The sequence below is a fragment of the Hylobates moloch genome, unplaced genomic scaffold, assembly GCF_009828535.3.
Source record: "Hylobates moloch isolate HMO894 unplaced genomic scaffold, HMol_V3 SCAFFOLD_13, whole genome shotgun sequence".
Classification (NCBI taxonomy): domain Eukaryota; kingdom Metazoa; phylum Chordata; class Mammalia; order Primates; family Hylobatidae; genus Hylobates; species Hylobates moloch.
In genome coordinates, this window is record NW_026652288.1 from 88500106 (window position 1) to 88513737 (window position 13632).

The following is a 13632-nucleotide window of genomic DNA, read 5'->3' on the forward strand; positions in this document are numbered from 1 at the left end:
TTAACTTCTGCTCTTTTCTCTCTCCCTTGTAAAATAATTTAGTAAGAACAGTCACAGTTCTACGATAACCACTTCAATGTATGGATCATGTAGGAAAGTAGACTCAAGAAATAGTTTCAGGACTCCCCTGAAAAGTTTGTCAGCATGATATGCACAGCAGGACTGAAGAAATAACTTCTACATTGAATGTGTTCCACCTTTCCATATTTGAAGTAACTGTAAGAAATAATACAAAGTATACAACACTGCCTTATATTTTAAGAATGCCTTTGTAATCTACTAAATGGGTCAACAAACACACATGAAATAAAAAATAGAGAACAACAATTAGGTATCTAATCTACATGGGTGGGGATAATATTTACAAAGTATTGGTATGGGGCTTAAATGGCTTATGTATGTAAATATCAAGCATTGTATACAGCATATAACAGACATAACAGTAAATAACAGTAGTTATTATAATTAATAATAAATGTACAAGTCGTATTAGTATACCCACTAGTAGTATATAATCTCTTGGAGCTAGAATAGCTCTAAAAGTCATTTTGCCCAAAACACACATCAATAAATTCCTTCTATAGATTTTAAACAGGAATCATCTAGCAATAGAATGGTTACTACCTGAATCTTGCCAGTGATGGGATAGGTCACCACTTAATGCTAACATGTTTTCCTCACAACAAGTTGAAATCTGTCTCCCTGTAATATCTACCCACCAGATCTACACAATAAAATTAATACTCCTGCACTGACTTATTTTATTAGTGTTATTTTATTGAAATGAAGGAGGGGATGGGGAAGAGCAATTTCCATTTGTCTCAAACATAAGACCATGAAAAATAACCCATTCAGACAGAATTATGACATAAAGGGAAATTTATGAAGGTAGCACAAAGGACATCAGTTTTAAAAGGTTAAGAATATATCCATTAGAACCTAAATATTCATGTATGAATTAAACTGATGAACTAGCTAACTCCTTCTGATGTCTATGTTAGTTTTAATCCTGCACCACCTCTTAAGTATGATTTGGCCTTCTGAAAAGTAACATTGCTGAAACTCTGCATTATGTTCTAATTCAATTTGATGACAACCAGACTCAGATTACTTAAGAGCATAGCTGTGTTCCTAACAAAATATTACGACAATTGCCATGGGTTTGTCTTGGCTAAGGTACTATGAATTCTGCAGTGCAATACCAAAGAATTGGAAGAAAATGTCAGTCTGTGAATTCCAGTTGTGACTTTGTGATAAGTGTTTCATTTAGGTGGAAAAAGAAGTCATTCTGTCAAACAATATAATCACTTAACTAGGGCTTCCAGAACTGTTTTTTTAACCTTAAAACAAATTTAATTTCCAAGCCCTTGCAAGTTGTAGTATGACTTGTTACCAACATAGTATACGAAGAGACCACAGAGAAAGCTTCAAAGTCCTCTATACCCTCTACACAACTTCACCAACTAGTATATTAGCATTACTAAAAATTTGTTTAGGTAGCAGACACAACTTATCTTCTTAAAAACCTCTCTCTCTCTCTCTCTCTTTCAGCTTTTTTCCTTCTTTTGATTGCACTTTTAATCACATACCAGCAAAGATAATCTCCAGCAACTACATGTTCACAAAATCCCTATTTCTATAGGTATAGAAGGAGAAAAACCCAGTATTAATATCAGTCCTCACAAAAGCCAGATCTCTTTGTATCTCTTGTCCACTACTGGGCCCACCAGTATGGCTCAGAGGATAGTAAACTCTTTGGGGCCAGACTTATAGCATGGCATTACATGCCCACTTCTGTAGTGATGGAGGCAGGGCATGTGATTAGCTGCCACACTAAGTGGAAGTCAGATAATTCCTCAAAGGTCAACTGGTGTATGTAAAGAACAGAAGAAGGGATGCTGGGCAAGTAAGAACAGCAGATGCCCACTATGGGAAATGAGGAAAAAAAAAACAACTCACACCAGAGTCTTGTCCCAAAATCTTCTCCCAGATTTTGGTTGAAGGTCCCACACATATGGGAAGGAAAGCAAGTATTACTGAAAGCATAAAAGAGCGAAAGAACCAGTGCTCAAAATTTACTTTGCAATTTTTCCATGCATGAGTCACTCAGTAATCTCATACAACTTAAAAGGGGGGAAAAGCATTTCTGATTTTCACTAAGTGAAAGATGCAGGAATATTTTTATTTTAGCAGAAGACAAGAAGTTCCCTTAGAAAAAGATAGTAGGGGGCAACTGATATTAAGAGTTCATAGGAAACAAAAACTAGTTTAAGAGAAAGGAAAGGAGTGATAATATATGAGGAATCATTCAGAATTTTAAAACTCTAATTTAAGCAACCATTACTATTCATCAGATACTAAGGAATTTCTCTGCATTTTTCTTAAGGCTGTTGTCCCTTGCGTTGAGTAATACCTATTTGGTCTAGCACAGATTCAGTTGCCCTGTTACCTGCTTATTTTGGAGTAAATCAACTTTAAGGAGCAAGAAGAAGATGAAGGAATGAATTCTCCTTCTCCCTACCTCTTAGTTTTTTTCCCATATCATAACATTTAAGAAAGTGAGTCCTCCTTGGACCATCCAGTGATATTTCTTATCACAGGTAAATCAACAGAAAGCATTACTTACCAGCTGGAACCCCAACTACCATCTGCAACACTGTGGTTATTTCAACACCTCATCATCCATGTGATAACCTCATGTAAGGTCTGCCCAAACCCATCAGCCTCCTCTAGTTGGACAATCATCAAATCTCAACTCTTTTACTTGCTGCATTAAAATTCTAGCAGTTTCTACCAGGCAGCTGCAAACCCTGACACTTAGTTCCTTCTCATGGTGAGCAAATAAAATAGGCCCTCCCTGTGCCTTCTGGAGCATGACAGAAGTATCATTTTGGAACAATTGACAGTGTCTGTCTCTAACTAAAAGCATTCAGCTGCTGTAGCTAACATCTAGCAATACTGAGAAGAAAACAGGGAGTTCAGACTGGGGACTGATGTAAAATAGGCCCCTTCCTTTCTAACAGTTGTGACAGATGCAGAATTTGGTGCCAATTCTACATTTAGGTCCATCTCCAGAAAGTCATAATCAGCTGTGACGTTTCAGCATTCCTAGAAAAAGTGAATGCTCTAAGTATAGCTCAGGTATCTGCCAACAGAAATTCCAGGAGCCAGATCTAGGCTGGTCAGTCTGGGCCACTTGTTACTGATTGGTTTTGTGCTAACACTAACAGACGCTTTCCCTTTTCCAATTCTCAATTTCTTTGAAAATGTCACACTATCTAGCTGAATAAATAACCCTTTGAATACTAACAATCCTCAAGTTCACCTGGCAAACATCCAAGACTGCTTAGAAGATTTCACTTGGTATGTTTGAGAAGCCACATGTCCAAATTATCCAACGATGAAAATACACAACTGTCTCCTCTCTTAAGAAGGAAGTCTTAATAGTTGAGTAGCCTCAAAAACTCCTGGCATTAACCACCAAATTTGATTTGCAGAAATCCCATGGAGAACTGGAACAAAGGGACTCTTTGCAAGACCAGGGAAAGCCAGCAATTTACTTTACCTCTGATACCACTGTAGTCCAAGATCCCTGAAAAGCAGCCACTGGAAAATTAAAAGCTATCTTCACGTGGTCATTCTTGCCATTTTCATTTTTGTTTTATGGGAAGCAGCAAGTCAAACCCAGCCCAAACCCTTGCATTTGCAGGCATCAAAGCAAGCTAAAAGGAGGAGATTTCTCATTCAACAAGGGACTTCAAGCAGCCTTTATTAAGGAAGACTTACACTCCTAAGAAAAACTAGTAACGTTTTGCTGCTGATGATGACTTGGATTGTGGAGGCAACTGGCCCTTCAAGTCTATTTCCCACTGTCACCTTATACCTCAGCCGTTCCAGTCAAAGGCCATCCCAATTTTCCATATTTTTTCACACCTCTGGGCTTTTGCACTTACTGTTTCCTCTGCTTCAGCCTTCTCTGATCTCCCTTCTTTCCACTTGGCTAACTCATACTCATCCTTTAAGATTTAGCTCAAACCTCATCTGCACCAAGAGGTGATTCCTAACCTCCTGTGTCCCAGGCTAGTTGCCTATCTTCTATGTTTCACAAACACCCTGTTGCAGCGCCTCCAACTCTTAGTGTACACTCTTAAAAATAATAATAATTATATATCCTACTGTATTTGTTTTCATGCTGCTAATAAAGGCATACTCAAGGCTGGGTAATTTATAAAAGAAAGAGATTTCATTGACTCAGTTCCAAATGGCTAGGGAGGCCTCATAATCATGGCAGAAAATGAAGGAAGATCAAAGGGACATCTTACGTGGTGACAGGCAAGCGAGCTTGTGCAGGGGAACTCCCATTTACAAAAACCTCAGCCCTCGTGAGACTTATTCACTACCTCGAGAACAGTATGAGGGAAACCACTCCCATGATTCAATTATCTCCACCTGGTGCCACCCTTGATCTGTGGGGATTATTACAATTCAAGGTGAGATTTGGGTGGGGATATATAATTTTTTTTTTTAAGAATTTACACTAAGAGTTTGGAGATAAAGTAGAAAGATGTGCATAGCATGTTTCACAATAAAAGATTCTTAAGACAAGTTTCATCTCTCCTATAGTTTTTCCTAGGACTGGCCCCAGCCTTAGCTCTGCCAAATGCAATCTCATAACTAAGATCAGTTCCGGGAAGATTTAAAAGCATCCAAATCAGAGGAATGAGGATGAGGCGTCAAGAGACTAATGTGGGTTTTTATCACGTGCTCCTAGTTCCTTTCAGGGAGCAACCTCTGAGGAAGATTCCCATCCACTCCCACAAATGGTGAAAGAAGGGATTTGGTCCCAGTATTGGATCTCATCTAACATGTCTGAAATCCCAGAAACTGCCTGTTAACATAGAGGCATGAGGCTGAGCAAGGAAGTGTCTGAGTTTAGAAAATTCAGAGTCACCCGAAAAGAAAACAAGAGGTACAGGGAGAGATGCAGATCAGCAGTAGAGAATGAATATATACATTAGGGCCAGGGTTGTTAACAACAAGGCTACATGCAAGAGTGCCAGAGACTGAACCCACGTTCCTCTGTTTTTTCACCAGAAAAGAGTCAAGAAACTGGGCTCTGATTAAACACACATTCTAAGTATGCTCACACTTTTATGCAAGGATTTTCCAGAATTTATTTTAACTTCAGATTAAGGACATAAACATGAGGTATCAATTCAGAAAGTGAAAATATTATTTATCCTTTACTTTCTCCAATTTCTAGCAAACTGAAAAAAGTACGAATATTACCTGATAGATGGCTTAATGTTAATATACTGGAAACATTTTTATTCTCCTAAAAAGAAAAGATGACTGTAGATGACCAACATTTTCTTCATATGGTGAAACACTTTCTGCTCTCACAAAAATAATTTGAATACTCAGAAAGTCTGATGTGGTGGGAAAAGGGTCATAGTGTTTCAGAAGTCTACACACAAACACACACACACACACACACACACACACACACACACACACCCCCTCTGGAAGAAATGGCTTATTCAAGTTTTTCACCAGGCAGGGCACATCCACAGCTTAAATGAGTTGCAGCTGCTCTGTTCTAGACACTTCGAAGATGGAGAAGGTAGGGGATAGAAGTTTCAGAAACTGTCCCTTCTTATAAATAAGTCATGATTGATTACTATCATAATTAAAATATAGAATAAGAAAACTCTGATGTTCAAAGAAAAGGATCAGGATAGTGATGTTTTTCTGCCTAAAAGGAAATCACTAATGATCCAGACATCAGTATAATTGACTGGAAATTAAATAAAATAGCAACAAGCTGAAAAACACATCAGGGAGTGTCATGCCATAATCGGGGATCATTTTTCCCACCACCACTTAACATAAGCTTCAAGAGGTGGGAAAGCGAATTGCCAGGCCCCTTTCTGCTCTCTGTGGGTTCGAGCAGCTCCTTTAGTCTGTTCAGCTGAGTTCTGGCATTGACTGCCACAGGGATGGAACGAGGACCTGATTCACTTATATGTATTTGACATTGTCAGGATTTTTTCCCCAAATAAATAAAATACGCCACAAATCATGTATTTTTTTAAATGTCACAATTTGTCACATAACAATGCCGCTTCTGTAACATTTTTTCAAATGTCAGTGTCATTTCCTGGGCAGATAACAGAGGGAAGTAGGTTTTCTAACATCTTGGCCAAAACTGGTTGAGTTCCAAGGTGGCTCTGTGTCAGGGTCCTTTCCTGACGTGACTTATGGTACTATTTGGAGAGTGCTTTCCTCAGATCATAAAAGGTGGACAAGAAAAGCCTCGGAAAGATTTGCTGTAGGCATTCAGGATGTCCACTGAATAAATGTGAATTATTACAGCCTAAAACTTAGTTCTATAAAGTTGGATGCTTAGCACATGATCAAAAATAATGAAAAGGGAGACAACCATGGTGACAGGTGATGTAGAAATAAATGGACCGAGAAAAATGCACCAGTATTAGCTGAGCCTCTGAGAATTCACCTGCAAAGAAAGCACTCCCTTGAAAAATGGGATCTAATGTCATCTATGCCTGGGTGCAATCATTGAGTTAAATATATGTCCAGTTATCATAAATAAGCATAAATTACAGAAAAGAACATTACACATCATGTTATGGCATATGCCAGGTTTCTACAATACAATACAGATATAGATAGATAGATAGATAGATAGATAGATAGATGATAGATAGATAGATAGATAACATAAAGAAAAATACAATACCTTCTCTTAAAAAGAAACTTTCCTAGAGAATACCTAAGTCACTCAACACAGGCATGCAAACATATTTTGAGATGTCACCAGTGCGGTGGGATGGGAAGGACACTGGACTTGGAGCCAGTAGATCTAGCCTTTATCTCAGCTCTTTCTCATCTCCAGCTAAGGAAGTAAGTTTTCTAACCTCTCTCATGTCTCAGCTTTCTCCTTTACAAGATGATGATGAAAATAATATCTTTCACCCTCATCTTAGATGATTATTATGAAAATTGAATGAGATAATATGCTTGAAAATATATACTGTCCACAGCAGCTTTTTTGCCTTTTGGAGTTTTCAAGGAACTCCATTCATGTCCAGGACTTTAACACCGTCAAATATCAACTGACGTCCCCAAATTTATACATCCAGTTGTTGTCTCCTTCCTAAACCTCAGAGCTCTATTTTCATCTACCTCTGGACATCTCTACCTGGATAGCCTTCAGGCATTTACAACTTAGTATGTGCAATTGAAATAGTCCTTTTTCTAAACACAGACTCTCTCGCATACCCCAATCCCCACCCCCAACGTATTCCCACCACAGTTAAAGTCACTACCCTCCACCCAAATCCTCAGATTCACCCTACATATCTCAATTTCCTTCAAGTATGCACCTAATCACACCCAGTCACCATGTGCAAAGCAGCTTCACTGTAAATTGGTTATCAAATTGTCTGAATCCAGTGATATAGAACACTAACATATAATAAGTTACTTACAAAGAGGCAGCAAGGGACAACAGAAGGCTAAGATTCATTGTAAGCTGGCCCCCCAAGGCTCAGGGCAAATGGAGTCATGATCGCATGTGCCCACTTGCGCCAAAGCTGAGGGACCCCAGAAAGCAGCCCACCCTAGATTTTATACCTTGGGGTCATGTGATTTGCTAGGCTGAAGCATTGGAAGACCTCCAGTTTCCAGGGGAGACTAGAACAGAGACTGAGCTGTTCCAGCCAGTCCCTCCTTATCTCAGGATGTTGCATTATCAGCACATTCTATAGTTATTCTTGAGAACTACAAGTGAGAAAGATGGAGAACTGAGTCAGTCGAAGGCCATCCACAAAACTGCCCTGCACCATGTAGCATTGATCCTATGTCCTAAGTGCCTGTCAGGTCAGCCCCTTCTTTTCTATATACACTGTTGTTCTCCTAGTTGCTGTAGCCTCAAACCAGTCATCCTACCTGCAATCTCTCCACTGCCCCTTACTCCAATTCATCCTCTACATTGTCACCAGAATGAACTTTTGTAAATATATATCTGATCATATCAAACCCTGAGCAAAACCATGCAGTGACTTCCCATTGCCTTTGCAATAAGGCTCAAATGCCTTAGTTTGATCTACATGAACTTCATGCATTCATCCCACGTTGTGTGTTTGATCTCATCTCCCCCCCCTTCCCCACACCCCCACTCCCCAGACCACTCTGTTCTAGTCACACTGAACTATTTTTTTCAAACCCAGAGGACTTTCTCAGTCTCTTTGCCTATCCTGCCCCCTAGTGTAGGTAAAGGGATTGGTGAGAGCACACACTCAGGAGTCCAAAGGCTGGGTTCAAATCTACCCTGGGTGTGTTACTTATTTTGGTTTGGGTTCACTCACAACTTTGGATTCACCCAGAAGCAGACTGAGACAAGGATTCAAGGGCCAGCAGTTTATTTGAGAGGTTCGGAAAATACCAGCAGGGGAGTAGGGAAATGAGAAAGGGAAAAAACTTCGCCTTAGTAAACGGAACATTATCAAGCCAGCTACCTCTATGACAGCTGACATTTTATCCCACAGGGAAACTATGCAATAACGAAGAACTTTTGCCTCAGAGCTATCCCACCTAAGAATTAGCCACCTGAAAGGCAAGATTCCTCAGTTACTAATACACCAGTTCCTATCAGCCACTGGTGGAGGGTGAAACTGGTGGGTGGAGGTGGGGGATTGGAATATGGGCCTCTGCCATATTAGTAAACCTCTCTATGTCTCAGTTCTCCCACTCCAAAAGCTGGGATAACACTAGTACCTATCTTTTAGGGTTATTGTGAGGATTACATGAGCTAAGATATGTAAAGTACTAACAATAGTGCCAAGAACTTAGTAATCACTACGTAAATTCTAATTGCTGTTGTTAGTATTAATCTCTTACTATGACCTCTTCTGTCACACTAAACATCTGCTGGCAGGAAAATACTCTCCTAGCTCCAAATGCATGTTCCTGTCCTGGCATCCCCCAATCTTACTTTTGATTATATTCTTGGGTGTCTTTCTTTTCTACTAGATAGTGTCCTGAGAGAAAGCTTTGTCAAATTCTATGCCTAGCACAAAGTAGACACTCACTAAGTGTTTGTAGAATTGAGTTGAACTAAGTTGTCTTTCAATAAGACTTGTTTTCCTTTTGTGCCAAATAAAGAAAGAAAGCAGGAAAGAGTTATAGCCAGAAAAAGAAATAAAGAAAGGGAGTATTCAGTCAACATGCATTAATAGTAGGGGCTCAGTTAATATTCGTTGAATGAATTTAAATGTGAATATAAATTGAGTACCTACTATGTATGAGGCATTATGCTAGGCACTTAGACTACGACAATGATTATGTCAAGGTCCCTGCTATGAGAAGATGAGAGAGGATACACAGATTAACAAATGAAAGGAATAGACATCGAGTTAAAGAGAAGTTGGGAAAAGACAAGGACAGCCAAGGATAGTCATTGGTTTGGGTCAATGCTCATGAGCTACTATGTAAGTGTTATACAGTTATGACCAAAACTAGACTGGACTCTGAAGCTTCAGGAACTTTCCTGGAATGCTGTGGCACAGGCTTCCTTCTCAGATACTGAGTATTTCTAATTCCATGGGGTCAGCTCAGCACATCAGAAAATACCACCAGTTGAAGTCCAGACATGAGCTTGCCCCTTTGTTGACTTTCACTTAAATCACATGGCCATAAATTCAGACTGTTCATATTATACAAAGGAAAAAAAATATCTTGGAAAGATGCGTTTTCTCAAAACTCTTCATGCACTGATATGGAATATTTGCAAGAGATTTATTAAGTAAAAGAAGCAAGGGATAAGCCAGTATGTAACACCGGCTTCAGTATATGGGATGATTGTGGATGCCACTCAGCCTCTTTCCATAGCCATTCCCCATCACCCAATGGGCTCATAAAATGTGGTCATTGAGACAGAGATTAAAGCTATGCATAGGTTCAGTAATATAAATTCCAAGGTTGATCCAGCTACAGCCAACAATGAATGTCCAATCTGCCAGCATCAGAGAACAACACTGAGTCTCTGACATGACACCTTTCTGTAGGGTGATCAATCTGGTTGCAGGTTGATTAGTCTGAACCACTTCCATCATCAACGGGGGCAGAAATTTGTTCTTACTGGAATAAAAACTTACTCTGGATAGGAATTTGCCTTTGATGCATGAAATAATACTGCTGAAAATGCCATCTTTCAACTTACAGAATGTCTTATCCCTAGTATTCTATTCTCCAGCATTGCTTCTGATTAAAAACTCACTTCACAGCAAATGAAGTGCAGCAATAGACCCAGGCTCATGGAATTCACTAGTCTTATGTTCCCCACCATTCTGAAGCAGCTGGTTTGACAGAACGGTGGAATGGCCTTCTGAAGACTCAGTTACCACACCAGCTAGTTGTCAAAGCCTTGCAGTGCTAGGTCAATGTTCTCTAGAAAGCTGATTATGCTCTGAATTTTCATCCAATATGTGGTGCTGTTTCTCTGATAGCCAGAATTCAAAAGTCCAGGAATTAAAGGGTAGAAATGGGAGTGGCATCACTCAAAATTAGCCCTAATCATCCACTGGCAAAAATTTTACTTCTCATCTCATGACTTCCCATCCCCAGCAGACCTCTGCCCTGCTGGTCCAAAGGTCTTAGTCTCAAAGAGAGTAAATGCTTCACTACACTGTATGATTTCACTACACTGTAAGTTAAGACTGGCACTCAGCCACTTACTACTCATGGCCCTGAATCAACAGGCAAAGAGGGATTTACTGTACCGGCTGGGGAGATTGATGTTAATTACCAAGGAAAAAAAACGGGTTGCTATTACACAATGAGTGTACAGAACAGTATGTGTTGGAATACAGGAGATCCCTTATGGCTGCAGTCTCCAACTTTTTGGCACCAGGAACCAGTTTCATAGAAGACAATTTTTCCATGAATTGGTGGAAGGGGGAGGCGGTTTCAGGATAATACTGTTCCACCTCGGATCATCAGGCACTAGTTAGATTCTCATAAGGAGTGTGCAACCCAGATCCCTCGCATGTGCAGTTCACAATAGGGTTTGCGCACCCATGAGAATCTACTGCCACCGCTGATCTGACTGGAGGCGGAGCCCAGGCTGTAATGCTCCTCACCCGCCACTCACCTCCTGCTGTGCAGCCCAGTTTGGTCCATGACCTGTGGATTGGGGACCCCTGCCTTATGGCATCTCTTAGTACGGCCATGCCTATTGCCTTAAATCAGTGAAAAACTACAACAACCCAGTTCAGGCAGGATAATGGCCCAGATCCTTCAGGAATGAGATTTGGGTCACCCCACCAGGCAAAGAGCCAAGATAAACTTAGGTGCTTGCTGAGGGCAAAATGAAAATGGAATATGTGTAGTGGAAGAAGGTAGCAACAAATACCAGTTATGATCATAGGCCAGTTGCAGAAATGAGAACTGTGATAGTTATGAGTACTGTTTTCTCATTTTGTTATGAATACATTTGCATATATTTTAACCAAATATATTTTCTTCCCACTCTTATTCTCTTATCATCTAACATAATATAGATGTTACAGTTTTAATTACAGTTAACTTTACATCAGTATACTTACAGTTTAATTACAGTTAACTTTACATCAGTATACTTAAGTTGCAAGATATTAAGAAAAAGAGTGAACATCACCCAAGGATTTGTGAAATAATTAGCATTCTGGGAAATAGTTAGCATATTTTTTTTCTACACAGGATAGTTGTAACATGTTAAGTGGAAGTATGACTTTGTTACTGTCTTTATTTGGAGATTATGTGTAGTTTAAGGAGGTATGTATGAGTGCCAAATTGACAAGCAGTGGACTTGGGATGATGAGTTTTATGTGTCAACTTGACCAGGATATGGTCCCAGTTATTCATTCAAATACTAATCTAAGTGTCATGTGAAAGTATTAGACATAATTAGCATCTATGATCAATTGACTCTAAGTAAAGAAGATTATACTAGATAATCTGAGTGGGCTCGTTTCTATTAGTTGAATTCTGCCTGTGGCCTGAGAGTTCCAGTTTGCCCTTCCTGATAGACTGCCCTAAGGTATACAGATACATATAGGTATACATTTGCCTACACATGACTATCTCTGCAAAATGCACAAGGAACTTATATTGTTGATTGCCTTCTAGGAGGGTACTTAGTGGCTGGAAGTTGGGGAATGCAAAGCTACCTGTCACATATATCCTTTAGTAGCATTGAGTTTTGAACTATTGACTATATTACCTTATCAAAGAGTTTTAATTTCTTTATTTTTAAGAAATGTAATTCTCCAAAAGAATTTGATTTTAATTCTCACCTATTTTCTCTTCCATTTTTCATATACTCTTACATATGAAAAGTTCTTATCTATGTCCACCTAGGTAGATTGGTCCAAAAAAAGTCACTTGAACCATACAGTTTTCAAAATGTGGATTCCTTCAAGCTATACATGCCTTGAAAAGTTCAATGATCAACATAATTTTAAAAGACTTTGAAATCATTCCAACTGATCTATCTTTGTCAAACTCACAGGCTACAAGCAGAATAAAGGAGGATTTCCCAGTTACCTATCTCATGTATGAAAATATTGTTGAGATCCACTTTGAAACGGGCAAAACATCAAAGAAGCAGGTGAGTACTCAATTGCAGCCCAACAGGAAGCCCCATTATGCTGTGTTACATATTTCATGTTTCCTGGGATTTGGGGGTGTCATTTGAAGCCATGTAACTTGATGGTGATGTATGGCCCAGGACCAATTTTTGCAGTGTGAAAAGGCAGATGTTGTTATAAAAAATACATACACAATTTCCATAGCAGATATCATCTCCGACTGGGATCCTTACCATAACAGATAAAACTGGCAGGAACTAGCTCTCAATCAATAAAATGGCAGGAAATAAAAAGCCTACACACAAATGATACAGAGGGAGACTGAGAAACAGCCCATCACCAGCATGATACTGAAGGTTAAAACTGAGTTTATCTACTGACTGTTTGCTTCCTTTGGCATTAATTTTACTGTAAGCAGAAATGCCATGTCTGTGAATTACAGGATGGAAAATATGGCACTGAAGAAACTAGCTTCTGATGCTTCCAGAAGAAAATAAAAATAACAGCTCCTTTATTAGTAAGCACAGAAAAGTTTTTTTTTAAAAAAAAAAAAAGAAAAGAAAAAGCTAGGCATGCTGGCACACACCTGTAGTCTCAGCTACTCAGGAGGCTGAGGTGGGGAGGTCGCTCAAGCCCAGGAATTCAAAGCTGCAATGCATTATGATTACAGCTGTTAACAGCCACTGCACTTCAGCCTGGGCAATGTAGTAAGATCCCATCTCCAAAAAATAAAACAAAATAAGATCTGGAGAGCTCAGTTCTTTCAAAGCTCTTTGAGAACAAAATCTGTGGAAAATTGTGATAACTGCAGCCAACTATCAAGCCACTGCACAATCATCTGGGTTTGCTAGCACTATGGTAATCAAATATAAACTCTGTGCTAAAAATATAAAATCAATATGTTTTCTATTTCATAGCCTATTAAAAAATAGGTAAGACCTTCTTAAGCAAGGCACAAAACCAAGAAGCCATAGAGGAAAAT